Raw genomic sequence first — 19,298 nt, forward strand, 5'->3', positions numbered from 1 at the left:
TGAAAGGCGGGCGGAGCATGATCGAGCGGGCAATAAACGGAAGTCACGATATCGGAGGGGGGTGAGAAAGAGAGAGTGGCGGCGGGTTGGTGAATTGGTGAATGGAAATGTGGCGGGATGAGATGTATTATCATGAAATCGCGTTATTGAGATCTCTGCGGGTGAATTAGCCTCCCTCGATAGTTTGCGATGCACGAAGCAACGTCTGTATACATTGGCGAACATCGGGGATTTCCTGTCGGTTAGTTTGACACGACGGAAAATAGGTATCGCGCGGAATGCGGGATCCAAGGAAGACTACCTATCGCAACCGCCTACCTATCCGTGATCAGGCCACGTTCTCGACCAAATCTATTACGCTATGCCATGACCTCTATTAATTAATCGATCGACTGTCGAATCCATTACAAGTCTAATCCTCACCGATAATACCAATCGATGAAAGTTTTTCCATTTTAATAATTTTAAATATCGCTCGATTTTTTAATATTTTCTTCTCTCTCTCTCTCTCTCTCTCTCTCTATCTATCTATCTAACTCTCTCTTTTTTCTTCGTCGCATAAGAGATCGCTGGCGGATGAGAATAGAATTTAGAATTTATCGAAGGAGGGGAGGGCGCGACGCGGTGTGTGGCAACAACAACTAAGCGCGTGTACGCGAAAGGCAAAAGGGTTTTCGCCCTTGGAGGGCTAGGTCCGGCCACCTAGAGTGTGTCGTGGGCTTTCAGGAGGGGGCGAGGATTCGAAAGAGGAGGAAGACAGGGTGGAAAGGACGGGGTTAGCTGTCAGGGAGATAAATCGGTCCCGGCTTAATTAAATCTTCTTCCGTGCTACCCGGCCAAGCCAGTAGTAGCCTGCTGCCGGACACCATCCTCGGAGGGTCCAATTGTTTCGAGGATATCAACCCTGATTTAGGAGCACGCGTATTCCCCAAGTACATCGCGAGTACTACCTGACCAGCACTCGTGATCCTCCTTACGGACCCCTTCTTCCCCTCCCCCGATTACACTCGTTTCCTCTCGAAAAACGTCCGTTCGTATCCGTTGCTTTTAATCGACGCTTTTAATAGTAGCGTAAGATCGGTAGAAATTTGCCTCGAGAAATCGAAGATGAAAATCGAGCGTGCTTCCAATCGATATTCGTAATTCGAAATGGCGAGTTTTCGCAGGAATATAATTTAATTTAATTTCGTATTCGTTCGAGATCAGCGAAAGAGATCTTTGACAAAGAATTGAGCAGCGTACGAGTCGTTTCCGCTTGGCGCGAGGAGAGATCGATATTTCTAAAGCTTAAATATTTAATTCGGTATATCGGATTTAGATTTGATTACGAAACGTTGGAGAGAATTGTGAGAGCGGAACGAGTCGAGTTTTCTAATCGTTAGAGGAGACAGGTCGACGACAGGTAATAATAAGTTGACGCGTCTTAGGTCGAGCGCGGTCCATCTCTTTGTGGAGGAAAGGTCGTCCAAGAGGTGTGGAGGTTTGACCTCCTCGAAGCCGTGTCGTCGTGTCGTTCCACAGGCGAGCAAGGTGTATCGTTACTTGGTGACGCTTTGAGCCGGTGGCAAGGGGTTGAAGGAGGTCGACACAGGCGGCGGAGATGCAAAGGGGGTTGCTCTTAGCCGCGTTAATGCCTCGAGAGGGGAGCGTTAATTAATAATTGCTCGAGGGTGCCACCGGGTCCCTCGGGAGCGACCTAGACGAGGATGGAATCAAGCACGGGGATCATACGTGTTGGAAACCTTCGCTCCACGATCGAGATTAACGTTCCTTTATCGATCTTTCGCTTTTTATATCGATTTTACCCTTTCCATTAACCCTCCATCCCTCTCCTCCTCAGGTGTGAGAAGAACCCTCTCCCCCCTCGAGAGATGTTCGATTTTCCTCCAGTTTCCAAGCTTCTCGTTTCCAAGCGGAAAGAAAGGATCTCGAAACGTCCTCTCTGATCGATGACACTTTAGAGGTTAGAGATTCGTAAAAAAGAAAGAGGAGTTGGAGAGAATTTTAAGTTCGAAAGTTAAAGATCCGTCCGAGAATGGAAGCAACGAGAGAGCGTAAACGAGAGACCGATTCTCCGACTCGATAAATCACTGTTCGACTCGATCGAAGATAAAGCTGGCCAAATATTTGCAACCGGTAGGACCGTGTCTAAATCTCCGATACCTCACACCACCCCCGCCCAATAACTCCAATTCCTCCTCCAACCCGAAAGGATAGATTTCTGTTTTATTTGTCGGTTCCGGGACACGGTTTCTCCAGTGTCCATGAATCCTCCTTCCTCCTCCTTCTCGCGCCACTTTATATCCGCGAACCTCCAATAAACCGCGTCTTCCCAACTCGTTTCTCTCTCTCTCTCTCTCTCTCTTTCTTCCTTCCTTTCTTTTTCTCCCTCCCCTCCCTCGGAATGGAACCGACTTTTCTCTCCTCTCACCCCGCGCGCCAATACCGTTTTCCAATCTAACGAGCGCGTTTACACGTCTAAACGGCCCCATCAAACCGAAACAAATCTTCCTTGGAATCCTGACTCGGTAATCCTCGCCACGACTGGAAAGAGAAGAAAAGGGACACGCGAGGGAGGCCCACCTACAATAGCGTGCGCGTCTCCTACGAGCCTACGAGAGAATCCGTAAAAGGGGTGGTCGACAGAGAGAGGGAGACAGAGGAAGAGAGAGAGAGAGAGAGAGGGTGGTCCGTGTATAGTTTCTCTCGGGGCTTGAAAATGTGACGACGACCCACCCGGCCGAGATATTAAACTATAAATCCTTATCCCGCTACGCGGACCGCCCCACACGCTCGGCCGGCAAAGTTATCCTCTCTGTGTCGTGCCACTCTCGTACGAGGATGGATACTTGCTAGATTCTCTGCAACAAGGAGAAGATATTTTTTCTCCTCTCTTTCAATTTTCGTAAAACGCAACAGTCTCCGCGTTTACTTACTAGTTTCTCATGGAAAATGTTTTTTCCTTTCTTTCTTCTCAACGATTTCTAATTTATTCAGATTCAGATTCTGGCGAACGAATGAATGTACGGGCGAAAGTAAGTTTGAAAAGATGGTGAGCTAGAGTGGTGGAAAATTGTTCGATGGATAGAGAAATTCTTCTAGCGAAAAGAGAATTTTTTGCCTGGCGAGCGCAAAGACATACGAGAAAATGGAGGATTCGATCGACCATGTCGACTCGATCCTCCGGTGTTTAATGAGAGGGTTTAATGGAGGAAGTTAAGTCGCGAAAGGTGAAATCTTCCTCCTTCCTTCCTTCCTTCCTTCCTTCCTTCCTTCCTTCCTTCCTTCCTTCCTTCCTTCCTTGTGGACATTTTCATTTTAATCCAGGGAAGCACCCTTTCGATCCGGCCGTTTATTGGCCAAATCTCTGGCAGCACACGCACGTCGTTAAACCGCGCTCGGACGCTATCGATATCTATGCCGGACGCTAGTGCGTGGATCGTGTTAAGCGAATAAAAAGCCTATTGCTCCGAAATAGTCCTCCCTCCCCCCACCCTCTCCCCCGGTAATGGCGGAAGTAATGCCCGTGACGAAATGGTTTCATTCCGCGTCCGGCAGGGATTCCGCTTTATCCTCGTTGTAAAATTGTGCTCTCCTTCGAGGGGCGGCAATCTGAAATTGTCGTTGATAATGTTCGAATAAAATTGTCTCTTCTTCTCCTTCCTCTTCTTTTTTCCCTCTCTATGCAAATTTATTATAGATTGGAACGGCGGATAAATCTCACCGCGATACGAAAATCATCGAATAAGAGGAAGGGAATTTGAAGGTGAAATGGAGGAAAGATAATTTTTGTAAATAATTTCACAAAAATGATAACGGAAGAATAATAAATGAAAGATTAAAAAGGAGAAGAGAGAGAGAGAGAGAGTAAATGATATCGTAAATTTCAGAAATAATTTAACACGTGAATAATTTAGAAAAGCGACGACGACAACGACGCATGACGACGTATATATTCTATATCCTCGTTTTTGGAATTTGTTTAGCCGAGGAGATTCGAAAGGTTGCGAGCACAGGAGGGGTATTGAAACATTTAGACGGCGGATGCGAGGCACTCGTCGACGGTATAATCTCACCGGAAGTCCCTAAGACTCGCAAGAGTGGCGGAGGACGGTTCGGTAGTGGCGGGGTGGCCATCTGCGGATATTAAAGGAAATGGCGGTATGATTAGTCGAATACGTGCGCTGGTTTCGTTTTAAGGGAAACACCGTGTACCGCCCTTCGATATAACTCTCTCCCGTCCCGCGAAATCTCATTCTCCACCGACTAGCGGGGGAGGGAAAAACATCCGTAGAACAGATCGAATTGTTCTTAATTTTCTTCTTTTTCCTTTCTTTTTTTCGTCCGTTCCGTGAAAAAAACTCGAAATTTAAAAGCGACCACGCGTTAGGATATTTGTAATAGAGATCACGAGAACGTGCATATGGAGGGGAATAAATATGAAAAGTTGGGCGACAGAGAGGCCGAAGAATCGCGACATCGTAATCCTGGACATTGTCGGGACCGCAAATGACCAGCCGGCTGTGTAACTGCTCGACCTCTCCCATTTTCGGGGGGTTGTTTGCTTGATTTAGGGGCTGAACGCGCGGCACGACTCGAGCAAGGAACAAGCCTTTCTTTCTGCTTCGCCGTCAGCTTGAACGATCGTGTTCTTTCCAACCGAAATATCATTCCCTCGTATTTGTCAAAAGTGTCTGGTTACGTAGTAAATATTTTTATCTTACGATGAAAAATCTCCCACTAAAAGAAGAAGAAGAAGAAGAAAAAAAAAAAAAAAAACAAAGTGAAAACTTCGAGTCGCGACGAAGAAGTTCCTTAGAATGTTGGGACGAAACTGTTGGGAGAAGGTTTGATAACGATAACGGCGGAACACACGAGGAAAATGGATCGACGAGCAAACATTTCGGTTATTTACATACGGATAGATTCCCCGGATAGGGCCGGTACCTACCCTCCCCCTCTCTTCTCTGGTTTGTCTTATAATATTAATAAGGGTAGTTTCCGGACTGGCGTGCTGCGGAATCGTGGAAAGGGGCCTGGTAAGAGCTATGCTCGCTATGTCCGGCAACGGTGGTATGTTGTAGAGATAGTCGTCCGCGTAACCCTCTAAGGGATGAAGTCTGGACCTTGTTAGAACGAGAATGCTAATTTATTAGGGCGCGCCTAAGGGGAACGGGGTGTACGCCTTGTGGCTGCGATTTTCGGATGCTCGGGTTTCGGACGCGAAAAGAAAAACCGACCCTTTCTTCGTCGAGCTCGAGCAACAAGCTGTTTCCTCCGAGATCTCCTTCGAGTCCGAGCCGCGACTCGATTCGAGATCGATTTAATTGGAATTAAATTTTCGAGACTCTCTATCTTCGAGAAGAGAAAGAGCAACGGCTGGAGCTCGAACGAAACTATCGTTCGTGATAACAACGATTAAAATCTCTTTTTCCCTGCCTAAAAAAAAAACGACCAAACTCGAGGATAACACCGTCTCTCGTCTCGAGAGAACGAGATCTTCGAATGAAACGAGCGAAGCCGCTCGATCCGCGATTCCGAACGAGAAACAAGAAGAAGAAGAAGAAGAAGAAGAAGAAGAAGAAGAAGAAGATGCAAGGAGAAAAGGAGGAAAAGCCACGATCAATGCTGATGGGCAGGATATCGGGAGTTATACTTTTAATAAAGAGCCATCCTCGCATCCGACACCGGTATTCAACCTCTCGGCATCAGCGAGATCCCCCTAGCTAGGCTAGGGGGGGGTGGGGAGGAGGAGGGGATGCGCGAGCGAGCGCCACACGTGTCTTGAGGGTGGTAATTACGCGGCATCTGCAGCCAGCCCACACCAGGCTGCCGTCCGCCAGTTCTGCCTCCACCTCCGCCAGCCTCCTCCTCCTCCACCTCCTCCTCCTCCTCCTCCTCCTCCACCTCCTCCTCCACCTCCGCCTCCGACTTACTCCGCAACCTTAGGTGGGCTGCCGGGTGGATTTGGTCGGAGGGGAGGGAGGGATGAGGCGAAGGGGTGGCGAGGGACGGGTGGCCACAGTATTGATTTTGTCCAAGACAGCCGACGCCGCCGCCGCCGACGCCGCGGCCAACCAGACCCACCTCTGGTGGTACCCACTCGGCTACAACACCAATCCCCACCCCACATTCCACCCCGACTCCGCTTCTCTCTTTCTATCGCCCCCTCTCTCTCTCTCTCTCTCTCACTCTCTCTGGCGCGCTCCTTCTCCTTCGAGCCACCCACCAAAGACTCCCTTCTCGAGCTGTCTCTCTGTCGGCCTCCTCTCTTCGCCTACGCGCACTTCGTCTTCGACGTACGTGTGCGCTACGTGTGTCGTATCTACTCCACACGTACCTCCGCTCTGTGTTCGAGCTACGAGATGTAAGACGCAACGTTCTCTTCCTGGCTGGTTGACTGTCTTCGCGGGATTGTTTCCCAGCGAAGGGATCATTACACGGGTTTTGTTTCTCGAGAAAGGGACTCGAGGATGATTATGAGCGAGAAGAAATCGATTGTCGATCGTATATTTTTCTCCCTTCAACTTTTCGCGAGGCATTCTCACGCGAATAGGAGGATACGAGTCAATTTTTCGATAGCGTTCCAACAATCGTTGGAAGCCGTTGAAAACGAAGAAGTGACCACTGACCATGATGAGGAGACCGCTCGAGGTTTTCGAGAGAGAGAGAGAGAAAGAGAAAAGAGGGCGGACGCGAGTGTCTTTAGAATTCACGAGCCCCTTCTCCAAGCCCTTGGTCCAAGTAACGATAGTTTAGAAACTTGACGATGGCTGGGCGACGGGGCAGCGTGAGAGCCCCGGCATCTGGACGGTAGTTAAAATGCATGTAGTCCTCCGAGAGTCTCGTATTCAAATACAGGATCAGTCCTTCTTCGACCTCTCCGTAACTGATCCCGATCCCGATCCCGATCCGGTGCGCCTCAGGAGAAGAAGAACTTTTCGTCTTGTTGGGAGGGTTCCAGGATCCTCGACTGCCTCGACTTGGATTTTCCCACACGGGTCCACCGGTAACCCGTCCCTCCCCCTTTCCTTCGTGAAGAAGAAAAAAAGAAAAAAGAGAATAGAAAAAGATCCATCTCGAACCGAAACGACGCGAGCATCCAACGCCTATCCCCTATAATTTTACGATCCACGTTAATTCGCGCGCGAAGTAAAAATTTTTACTTCTTCCAAACACCCCTTTCTCTTCCGAACCTTCCTTCTCTTTCGATCCTTCCATTCGAAAAGTACGCAATCTCTCTTGTCACTCGAACGAGGAAAGATTGGAATAATATCAGAAACGAATCTTTCCGTTTCCACTCCCGTTCTGGGATCGTTACCGCATCTCCGCTGTTTCTATTCGAGCTACTACTAGTAAATTCGAGTAAAAAAAAGAAACGAGAATAAAAAAGAAAGGGAAAAGGGAATTACGTACGATTGCCCCGCTCTCCAAAGACACTGCCGGTTTTATGTAGGAAGCGGTGACTGGACACGGTGGAAAAAAGGGGTGGGAAGGGGGAGGGAGGAGGGGGGTGGAAGGTGGAGAGACAGTGGCCGTTTTTTTTATCGGCGATTCCGAGTTGGTCCCATCCGGCCGGATCGTCCCCCTCCTTATCCCCATTCGATATTGTATTCATAGGCAACGTTAAGAGATATCGAGGGGGGTGATTCACGGCCGAGGAACAGTCGGAATTCATATTAGGAGAAAAATGTCACGGTTCTCTGGACGTCGTTCCGACGCCCTCCGGAACTAGACCGAGGCTAGATAGCGGTGGACATCGCCCCCAGGTCGTATAGAGATGTCCACGATACAACCCCCTCCCCCTCCCCCTATCTCGTATCGATTGGCCACCCTTCCCACCGTTCCACGGTAAAATAATAAATAGAATCTATGCGGCGGTTACTCGCGACCAGTCAGTTAGGCGGCTCGATGGAAATGGTCCAGCGCTCGGATGCTCGCTCCTTTGTGCGGCAATTGATTCTTAATGGAGGGGAATATTCGTTGGAATGCTGCTCGATGAATTTACCTATATATTTTTTTTCTCTTTAAAAACTCCGTCTCCACATTTTTTTTCTTCTTTTCGAAATTTCCTGCTCTCTTTCTCTAACCCTTCCAAAGTTTTCCTTTTGTTCCTTTTTTTTTTTTTTTTTGGAAATCGAATTGTAAGAAATTTGTTATTACAATTGTTCGTTGACAAGAGATTTATCGTTGTTCTTAAAAAGGAACTCTTAGAAAAAAAACACGCGTACGGAATGAATCTTCTTTCAAACATTTTTATCCCGTCGCGAAGATCGTGGGGACAAGATACAAGCGACGAGATACAAAGGATCGATTTCTAGATTCGTGGAAAGTTGGAGATGAAGGGAACGGCGCGAGTATGACGCGGAATAAAGGAAACATAAACGTCCCCCGGGGGTTTCGGGGGTTGTATCGAGTTGTTCGGGGAGTTCATGAGGAGCAAAGAGGATCACGCGATCCAGATAAAAGAGGAACGCCGGTTCACGGGACCCTCGCATGTATCCAGCTTAGCCGAGACCGCAGTTTAAGGAGCTTTGGCTTTTGTTTAATCCGGAGTGAGTAAAAACGAGATGAGGAGATCAAACGGCCCTCCAGTCACTTCTGGCCCTTGATTCGCGGCCAGAAATCCCTCTCATTCAACGACGCCACCGTTCGGGGGGATCAGGGACCGGAAGTTGACACCACCTCTCCATCCCAACGCCCACCTTCTTCCAACCTTAATCCTTCCAAGACTTTACGTCCCTCCCACGCTTCCACTTTTACACCAATCCAACTTCTTTTTTTTTTTTTTTTCCTCTTCGAAGCTGGCGTCGTTTGAAAATGTCCTTCGCTCGTGAGAATATCGATGAAAAAAAAAATCCGTAAATCCTTAGAAATCGGCGAAAAGGAAGAACGGTGGAAGGAGTAGTCTGATTGATCGCGACGGAGAGGATGAATATTCTTCGATTTACGTTTTAACGCGAATCGAAATTCTTTTTTTGAAAATGTATGATTATCGATGAGAAAAAATCGGTAAATCTTTAGAAATCGGCGGAAATAAAGAAAGAGTGGAAACGGTGGAGAGGATGATCGAATATTCCTCGACATGTTTTAACGCGAATCGAAAATCTTTTTTGAAAAATTCATCCGCTATCAAATATCGATAAGAAAAAAATCGGTAAATCCTTAGAAATCGGCACAAAGAAAAAAAGAATGGAAAGGGTAAAGAAGATGGTCGAATATTCCTCGATACGTTTTAACGCGAATCGAAATTCTTTTTTGAAAATGTACGATTATCGATGAGAAAAAATCGGTAAATCCTTAGAAATCGGCGCAAAGAAAAAAAGAATGGAAAGGGTGAAGAGGATGGTCGAATATTCCTCGACACGTTTTAAGGCGAATCGAAAATCTTTTTTGAAAAATTCATCCGCTATCAAATATCGATAAAAAAAAAATCGGTAAATCCTTAGAAATCGGCGGAAAGAAAGAAAGAGTGGAAACGGTAGAAAGGATGGTTGAATATTCCTCGACACGTTTTAAGGCGAATCGAAATTTTTTTTTGAAAAATTCATCCGCAATCAAATATCGACGAGAAAAGAATCGTTAAATCCTTGGAAATCGGCGGAAAGAAAGAAAGAGTGGAAGGAGTGGTCTGATTGATCGCGGTGGAGAGGACGGCCGGTCGAATATTCCGTGACATGACGTCTCGCGTCGTGTTTTCTCCTCAATTACGTCAATCCACTCACGACCCCCGCGTAACGGAGCGACTACTCGAATCGAAGCCCTCCCGGTTCGGTCCTTAATCGGTCAAGTGATCGTAGACTCCGCCCGACAACCGGCTGGTAGCCGGCTGACCGACGCTTCGACGAAGATGGAACGAGCGGGCAAGGGGTGTTCGCAGGCGGTGGGTGTACCGCCGCCAGTAACAGGAGGAACGGAAAGAGAGAGGAGAGAGAGGTCAGGAGAAATGGCTAATTCCGGATATTTATGTAGGGGGTAAAGTAGGGGTTGTTACGGGCCTCGAGATCGCCGCTATAACCCTGGAGAGCCAGAAGCGACCAACTGACCAGAAAATTAACCCTCCAGTCGATCGGTCGGAGCCGAACCAGCGGAACAGGCCGATGCCTTGACTCTCTCGCGTCAAGCCTCCGATTTTTTCCACTTTCCGCGCGGATCTCGTGTCCCCTTTGAATTATCGACCGAACCTCTCACCCCTCTGCCCAAGCCCTTTCCTTCGACTCGGGATATCGGCCCATCGTTTGTCCGCCAAAATGCTATCGCGTCTTTTCCCGCCGCTAGGCTTTCTTCTCGTCTTCTGCCAACTTTTCGATCGGAATTATAGGGGGTTGAGCTCCTCCCGATAGAAGAGGAAACGATGCTTGCGGTCGAAACGAATCGTTTTCGAGACATATATACATGGAGATTATCCATACACGCGAATATAATTTGGACGTGGAAATGATCCGATTGGATCGATCGAGACGGGAGGAAGGTAGAATTCGTTGCGAAGGAGAAGCGGGCACGGGTTAATCGAAGTCCGCAGACAGGGCGGACAAACGAAGGCGAGTATCGCGCGCGGGATACGAGAGTGGCAGCCACCATCCCCCAATAAAAGTCAACAAAAGACTAACGATTCATTCGGCTAATGGAAAAGTCCGAAAACAGAAGCGCGCCGTCCGTCCACCCCTTTTCTCCACCCTCGCCCTTCGCCCGCGCTCCTACCGGTTCATAATTAAGCAGACTTTTAGCAGATTAGATCCGCGATCTCGCGCGTTGCCCACTCGTCGTAAGTCGTCTCCGAGACGATTTTCTTTCTTTCCTCTCCGCTCCTCCCTCCCCCTCGAAACAACATTTCATATTATCATTCTTCCCTCCGCTTCGAATACATTCTTATTTCGTTGGAATAGTGTTCGGAGGAAGGAAAAATTTCCATCCTTCCGAATCCTTGGCCTCGTTTTTTCGACAGGTTCGCGCGTAGAATTTAATTATCACCTCTCCACGCTCGTTCGAAGAAAGGGAATCCTCCTCGACGAGACGAGACCCGTCGTCTCAGTCGTCTCTTAATCCGTTCGACCGATCCGGGCGAAGGAAGTCCTTTCGACCGAAGGAAGAAGAAAAGGGACGGAGAGGGTGAGCGAAAAAAGAAGAGGAGACGGTCGGAGAACTCCCCTACCCCCCTCCCCCCTCCTTAATCTGTCCTCGAGTTCTCTCGAGGAGCGAGGTAAGCCCCTTGTCGGCATATTGCGACGATTCGCGGCTATAAAAACGCGCGAGAGGGGTCTCGCGAGAGGGTGTCGGCTAAACGAAAGGGGTTGTCGGGTTGGCCGAGTGACAAATGGCTCGGAATAATACCAGCCAGCCCGAACGAGCCGGCATCCAACATCCGCCGCGCTGGTTCCCCTCAACCTCGGAGGAACCGTGGCTGGCCCTTCGGGGCTTACTCTGACAATATCGTTAAACGATCTTCTTTGTTTTCGTTCCGTTTCACTCTCCCCCCTTCCCTCCTCTTCCTCCCCACGATCGATCTGTATACATCGTATATATCGAGCGTCGGAGCGCTCGACCAACTTTCTTGCCTTTTGGAAATTGATTTTGGCCGGGTCGATTGAACGTTTGACGGTGCGGCTGATATTGATGAATCGGACGCGGATTTTTTGGTAAATGGGACGTAAATCGTAATCGATGTTCGGCCGTCTTTCGAATCCGTTGCGAAAGGGAAGGGCAGAGAAGGGATATTTTTAAGGGGAGCGAAAATGGGAAATTTTTCGAAGGGAGAAGAATGGAAAGAAGGTTTGCGGTTATAATATTTGGAGAATATCTCGACGGAGTAGGCTGTATCTTCTCCAAGGTGGGATCGGGTATGGGATTTTTCCAACGGATTCGTCCCTGCCGCATCACCGTTTTTTCATTAACTTCCCCTTAAAGAAATTCGATTCTTGGAAGGAAAGGGGCAGAATGGACGATCCAGATTCGACTGCGCGGGAGGATGGGCGGAGGGGCAGAGGAGGTCGGCGAGGACACAAAGCTACTTTAAATAAAGGAACGCTCCATCCATTGAACCTATTGTCAACCTTTGACGTTGACTGAGCGAACGGCAGGTCCACGGAATCCATCATCTCCATAGAAAACCTTAATTATTTTCTGATGAAAGAAACCCTCTCTCTCTCTCTCTCCCTCTCTCGGTCTCCGACTCCGATTGCTCTTTTACCTTCTTCTTCCTCTTCTTCTCCGCTTCTCCTCTCCTCTCGAATCTCTCCGTTCAAAATATCACATGCAAGAATCTTTATCTTTAAACGTTTGTTAAAAATACCCATCTCTCTCTCTCTCTCTCTCTCTCTCTTTCGGTTCCTTCCGTGCAAAATTTCTCTCGAAATATCGTTCCTTCATTTTTTCGTTTATTAAAAATATCCATTTCTCTCTCTCTCTCTCCCGGTTCCGTGCAAAATTTCTCTCGAAATGTCGTTCCTTCTTTTTTACTTTTTTAACGAGAATCAACGCACANTCGGTCTCCGACTCCGATTGCTCTTTTACCTTCTTCTTCCTCTTCTTCTTCCCCTTCTTCTCCGCTTCTCCTCTCTTCTCGAATTTCCCCCTTGAAAATATCACACGCAAGAATCTTTATCTTTAAACGTTTGTTAAAAATACCCATCTCTCTCTCTCTCTCTCTCTCTCGGTTCCTTCCGTGCAAAATTTCTCTCGAAATATCGTTCCTTCATTTTTTCGTTTGTCAAAAATATCCATTTCTCTCTCTCTCTCTCCCGGTTCCGTGCAAAATTTCTCTCGAAATGTCGTTCCTTCTTTTTTACTTTTTTAACGAGAATCAACGCACAGAGAGCAAGGTCCAGCTTCCCCTCGACGCGATAAAAATATACCCGGCCAACGTTTTCCGGATCCGGCCGGAGGGCCGGATCGAAAGTTTAAGGTCCCATCATGGCCGTGAAGTGTCGACGGGTCGCGTAGGTGGCACGACAAAGCCGGAGAGATGAAAGAGCGCTCAGCCCCTTTCCGGTGGCATTCAAATGTGGCCTTTCTAACCATGCAACCCCATATCTCCCGCATCCTTTCCACCGGGTGGGCCCCCCTCGCGGCGGGAAACGGGTTCGTGCGGGGGCAGGGGGCAGGAGGAGGGGCAGAGGACTACGGCGGAGGAAAACCCACCGCCAAACAAATGACGCTTGAAACAAACGAAAGACGACGGTGGCGGCGGCGACGGCGTTTGTCTTTTGTCCGTGCTGGCACGCACGGAATCCAACCTCGTGCCTCCGCCCCCCCTCTCCCCCCCCGCTACGTTTCCCCCACGGGAGCGGGGAATAAAAAAATATCGCCGCCGAATTTTTGTCTCGGTTAGCCAAACGATCCTGCTTAATGGCTCGCGCGAATCTTTCCCAAGGAACAGTTCTCCTTCTCTCCTGTCTCGTCACCCTCTCCCCCTCCACCATTTCTAATCTCTCACCTATGGAAATGAATGGATGTTTCGAAGTAAAATATTTTTCTTTTCTGGGGAGGGGAGAGGGGGGGAGAAAGAAGGAGAGATGGGAGAATTGTTCGTGGTTCGAAGAGAAATTGAAAATAATTGAGGTGTATATTTTTCGTTGTATATATATATATCGAAATAACGATGGAAGGATATCGTTTCGATGGAAGAAGAAAGGTTGCGTATTCAGTTAAGACGTCATCGAAGAGTAGTATTTCTCTTTTCAGTGGTAGGAACGATAGGTGGAGGCGTTGATCGTTGGGGGGGGAAGGAGAGCGAGACACCAGGGTTCGGCAACGCTGGCTTTTCCTCCCCTTTCTTTCAATACCTTAATGTCAGCGAACGTTACGAGCCTTTGTCTCCGGCCTCCCCTCCCCCGCAGTCCGTCGGTGCAAAGGGGTTTTCACCGCCGCTTGAATCCTACTCGAGGATGAAGCTTTATTTAGCAGATGATATTTACGACTTCCAATCCGGAGCCCGACCCCTCTCCCAACTTTTATATTGTCTTTGGCAAAGTTCGACGCTGCCATTCTCCCGCTCATCGATTCCTCTTCCTCCTTCGATTCCGGTTTCGAGGACTGTCTTTTCGTTTTTAGGAAGGAAAAAAAATCCTAGAATTTCGTGCAACTTGGTTGGAACGTGCGAACGTTCGTTCGAATGAGAAACAGAGCAAAGGTGGGTGTCCTCTCAATTCGAACTTTTCTGAATCCTCTCATCGATTCCTCTTCCTCCTTCCGGTTTCGAGGACATCGTTTTTAGGAAGGAAAAAAAAATCCTAGAACTTCGTTAGAATGTGCGAACGTTCGTTCGAGTGAAAAACAGAGCAAAGCTGGGTGTCCTCTCAATTCGAATTTTTCTGAATCCTCTCATCGATTCCTCTTCCTTCTTCCGGTTTCAAGGACTATGTCGTTTTTAGGAAGGAAAAAAATATCCTAGAATTTCGTGCAATTTCGTTGGTTCGTTCAAATAAGAAAGATGGAACAGAGCAAAGCTGTGTCTTCTCAATTCGAACTTTTCTGAATCTATTTCTCGCTCATCGATTCCTTTTCCTCCTTCCGATTTCGAGGATTATCCTTTCGTTTTTAGGAAAAAAAAAAAATATCTTAGAATTTCGTGCAATTTCGTTGGTTCGTTCGAATAAGAAAGATGGAACAGAGCAAAGCTGGATGTCCTCTCAATTCGAACTTTTCTGAATCCTCTCATCGATTCCTCTTTCTCCTTCCGGTTTCGAGGATTATCCTTTCGTTTTTAGGAAGGAAAAAAATATCTTAGAATTTCGTGCAACTTCGTTGGTTCGTTCGAATAAGAAAGATGGAACAGAGCAAAGCTGTGTCTTCTCAATTCGAACTTTTCTGAATCTATCTCTCGCTCATCGATTCCTCTTTCTCCTTCCGGTTTCGAGGACTGTGTCGTCCTTTCGTTTTTAGGAAGGAAAAAAAAAATCCTAGAACTTCGTTAGAATGTTCGTTCGAATGAAAAACAGAGCAAAGCTGAATGTCTTCTCAATTCGAAGTTTTCTAAATCTATCTTTCGCTCATCGATTCTTTTTTCTTCGATTCCGGTTTTGAGGACTGTATCGTTCTTTCGTTTTTAGGAAGGAAAAAAATATCCTAGAATTTCATGTAACTTCGTTGGTTCGTTCCAATAAGAAAGATGCAACAGAGCAAAGCTGGATGTCCTCTCAATTCGAACTTTTCTGAATCCTCTCATCGATTCCTCTTCCTCCTTCCGGTTTCGAGGACTGTGTCGTCCTTTCGTTTTTAGGAAGGAAAAAAAAAATCCTAGAACTTCGTTAGAATGTTCGTTCGAATGAAAAACAGAGCAAAGCTGGGTGTCCTCTCAATTCGAACTTTTTTGAATCCTCTCATCGATTCCTCTTCCTTCTTCCGGTTTCAAGGACTATGTCGTCCTTTCGTTTTTAGGAAGGAAAAAAATATCTTAGAATTTCGTGCAACTTCGTTGGTTCGTTCGAATAAGAAAGATGGAACAGAGCAAAGCTGTGTCTTCTCAATTCGAACTTTTCTGAATCTATCTCCCACTCATCGATTCCTTTTCCTCCTTCCGGTTTCGAGGATTATCCTTTTGTTTTTAAAAAGGAAAAAAAATCCTAGAATTTCGTGCAACTTTGTTGGAACACGCGAACGTTCGTTCGAATGAAAAACAGAGCAAAGCTGGGTGTTCTTTCAATTCGAACTTTTCTGAATCTATCGTTGAATACTTCCATATCGTATTCGTTTCGAATTGTTTCGATGGAAAGGTTAATTTTCGTCGTCGGGACGGTTGACGAGGCGAAAGGAAGAAGGTGGACGGGAACGGCGTTCTCCGTTTCCATCGTTCCGGTCTGGAAACGAATATGCGTGCGCGTAGCAAAGTCTGTCTTATCTCTGCCCTCCATCCGAGATTGTCATCCGGGTTGCGAGCAGCTGTAAACACCGGCAGCAAACATAATATAACGAACGCTTCGGGCTATGCGTGAAACAAACCTCCTCTCTTATGGTTATTCCTGCGTACGGATTAATCCGAAAAAGATCCCCGCTACGATCTCCTTTCGCAAGTCCAGATCCAGGATTATGCATCTTTCGATGAAAGAAACGCACGACGGAGACGTAGAAATTAGTAATCAGTTAGTTCCATTTGTTTGGAGCATCGAGAAAATACGACGCGATTGATCGATAATCTTTTTTTGAAAAATCTTTTCGTATCGCGAGTACAAAAATTATTAAGCGTTGATCGAAAACGGAGCGTCGAAAATGGGTATCGCAAGTAGTATCGAAGAGTTAAGATGGCTTGAAGAATTAATTGGTTAACGTTTCAAATGAACTTTAAGCATCATAAAATGCTCGAATAACATTTATTTTTAGTCACTCAGTTGACTTAGACGTGCAACTCTCTCTCTCTCGTTACTGCAGTTATTCGATGCGTAATAAAGTCATTAATTGGTGTTGTAATTTGTTGAAATTTTGCCCGTCTCCAAAGAAAGGCGTTAATCGAATGTTAAACGCTCAGAAATTCCGAAGTAAAATCGGATACGAAAAGAAATTGGACGAGAAGAGATAGTTCTCCGTTCTCGAAAGGGGCGAAGAGATAAAATTTCGAGAAATTTTAGGATCGCAAATGTGCAGCGAACCTATCGAAAAACGAAGGAAAACCGTATGGTCGCGTTTAAACATTTGGGCCGGATGGTAAAATCGCGTGAAGCACCCCGTTGATCCGCCCCTTCTTGCTGAAAAACACCCACAGATCCCGCCACCCCCGATAAATTATACGTCGATAAATTAAAGCGTGGACGGACGTCCGCCGATAAAAATCGAAGATGCAAACCGACCAGGCCGATGGAGGAGTAGCCGGCGAAGGCCGGCGGTAACAGCGATTCATTTTTCATCGACCTAACCGAATTTGTCCAACCAACGGGATCCGCGCCAAGGGTGGGATCTAATTTCAGGGCCATTACGATGTACACGAGCAACACAACCCTCCTCCACCGCCATCCACTCCCGTGATCGCTTTGAACGTGAATCATTTGTACGAATTACAATCGACCCGATCTTCCCTATACATCCACACGATCGTTTATTATTATTAGCATCGTTCCTCCTCCGTTAATCCATCCTGAGAATCTTTGGACAAACATCTTGGAAGTTCCGCAAACGTTTCTCCCTCCCGTGATAATAACGGATCGATCGAAACAAATGTTCCTCTCCTCTCGAAAACTTTCGAGATCGAAGAGAAATGAAACATAAATTGCGTGTCCATCGATACTCTCCATCCCTTTGGCGTCCCGTTTGCTTTAAATAAAAAGACTCCTCGAGTCATCGGCGCGAAATGCATCCGATTAAAAGGACGAGAGGAGGAGGAGGAGGAGGAGGAGGAGGAAGAGGAAGGGTCAGCGAAGAAGGGGGCGAGAAATTATTTAACGCGGCTTCTCGACTTCTTCTGATCTTTTCCATCGGGTAGATGAACCCTTTCACCCCGAGAAGAGAGAGGGAGGGGGGAGATGCATCGTGGTGATGGGGTTCGAGGCGAGCCCCGATCCGCGACGATGAAAAATTATACGCGTACATAAGAGCAAGGTGAGAGACTGCTACGTTAAAGAAATTAGAGAGATAATTCCTCGGACGAGGAATACCCAATTTACCCTTTCGTCCGAGTTACCCGAGCATCCTGGCCTTATTATCTAAAGTGCTCGGGCTGCGAGAGGCTGACAACGAACGAACAGGAACGAAAGGGGAAAAAATAAAGGAAGAAAGACAGAGAGAGAGAGAGAGAGAGGAGGGAGGGATGGAAAGAGAGAAAGGGGAGAAAAAGGAACATGCACCCTTCTGACGGGAAGGAGAATGGCGGTGGGTTGCAAGGACAAAAAGTATTAAAAGGACAATTCCTCGCGAACGAGCGTGCAACCGACTGGGTGAAGGGACTTTTGCCGGCCAACTTTTTTTCTTTTCTTTTCTTTTTTTTCTTTCTCCTCCTGTCATTTATTCACGCCGGAATTATTTTCTTCCGGATGCTCTTTCGCGAGACAATTCGATCCTTCATCCGTTTCATATATATATAAATATATATTCTCGTTTCTCCGCTCGAATCAGAGGACTTACTCAGCCGCGCGAACTTTCTTCCTCCGAAATGCGAAACCAATACGCGAAGATAATATTAATTTTCATCTCGACTCGAGTAGTGGATATTTTATTATCGATGGAGTTCGGAGTAAGGGACAAGGGAACGAAAGTAACGCCAACTAGGCGCGAATCAGTGAGAATCTGGCATCGATCGATTTATCGTCGTCTTGCGGCCGATCCACGAAAGACGATCCACGCGTGGAATTCAACCTCCCTTTGCTCTCTCTCTCTCTCTCTCTCTCTCTCTCTCTCTCTCTCTTTCTCTCCCTCTCTCTCTCCGTCTCTCGATTCGGGATCGGGATCTGGATCGAGATCGGTGAAAGAGGGTAAGCGGGAGGCCGCATCGCGATTGAAAGAACGGCCTCAATCATCGGGTCTCGAAAATGCATTTTCCGTCTCTCTGGCTTCCCTATGTGTGTGCCCCCCTACCCCCCTCCCGACGCCGTGGCGGCGGTTTTCGGGTCCACACATCGGGCGGAGGAGAGAGGGCCAGCAGTCTTTGTCGCTGTTTCGGGGGGATGAACGAGCCGGGGACACGAATACGTGCTCGATCGATGAATCACTCGGCGTGCACCGTTGACGTTGACGCGGAACGGGAGCACGACACGCAAACACACGAAAGGAGCGAAAGGGAAAGAGAGCGGCGCGCGCCAGAGCGAGATCGAATGGCCTCTCGTGACCAACGATGCAGCGGTGGCAGGAGAGAGAGAGAGAGAGAGAGAGAGAGAGAGAGAGAGAGAGAGAGGAGAGGGCCAGCCACTAGTGGGTGGTAGCGGAACGAGGGGGAGGGGGAGGTTGGATGCACCCTCTCTGGTGTATGTACGGTGGCAGCTCACCGGTTGCAGGTGTGGAGTATGTAGATGCGGGTGTATTAAAAAGCGGGGGTGGCTGCGGTCGCGTACCAATCACCCGACGGGGATGAGGGGGTGGCCTCCGTGAGCGAGAGGGGATCGAAAGGTGGTCTGGTCCGGCTGCTCGGTGGACGGGGTAGGCACGGTAGCAGAGAGAGGGATATCATACGGAGAGACGGTTTGTTGACGAGAGAGAGAGAGAGAGAGAGAGAGAGAGAGAGAGAACACGCCCGTGCCACGCAACCCCCGTGAAATTTTAATCGTGTCGTCATTGGGGTAGTTTGTTACGATAACCCGACCAGCATGGACGTGTACGTGGGGTTTTTCACGGAGGATGGGGGAGGGGGGAGGAAGAGCGAGAAAGAGAGAGAGAGAGAGAGA

Source organism: Apis laboriosa, unplaced genomic scaffold, assembly GCF_014066325.1.
Source record: "Apis laboriosa isolate Shangri-la unplaced genomic scaffold, ASM1406632v1 scaffold16_cov148, whole genome shotgun sequence".
In the NCBI taxonomy this organism is placed as follows: Eukaryota; Metazoa; Arthropoda; class Insecta; order Hymenoptera; family Apidae; genus Apis; species Apis laboriosa.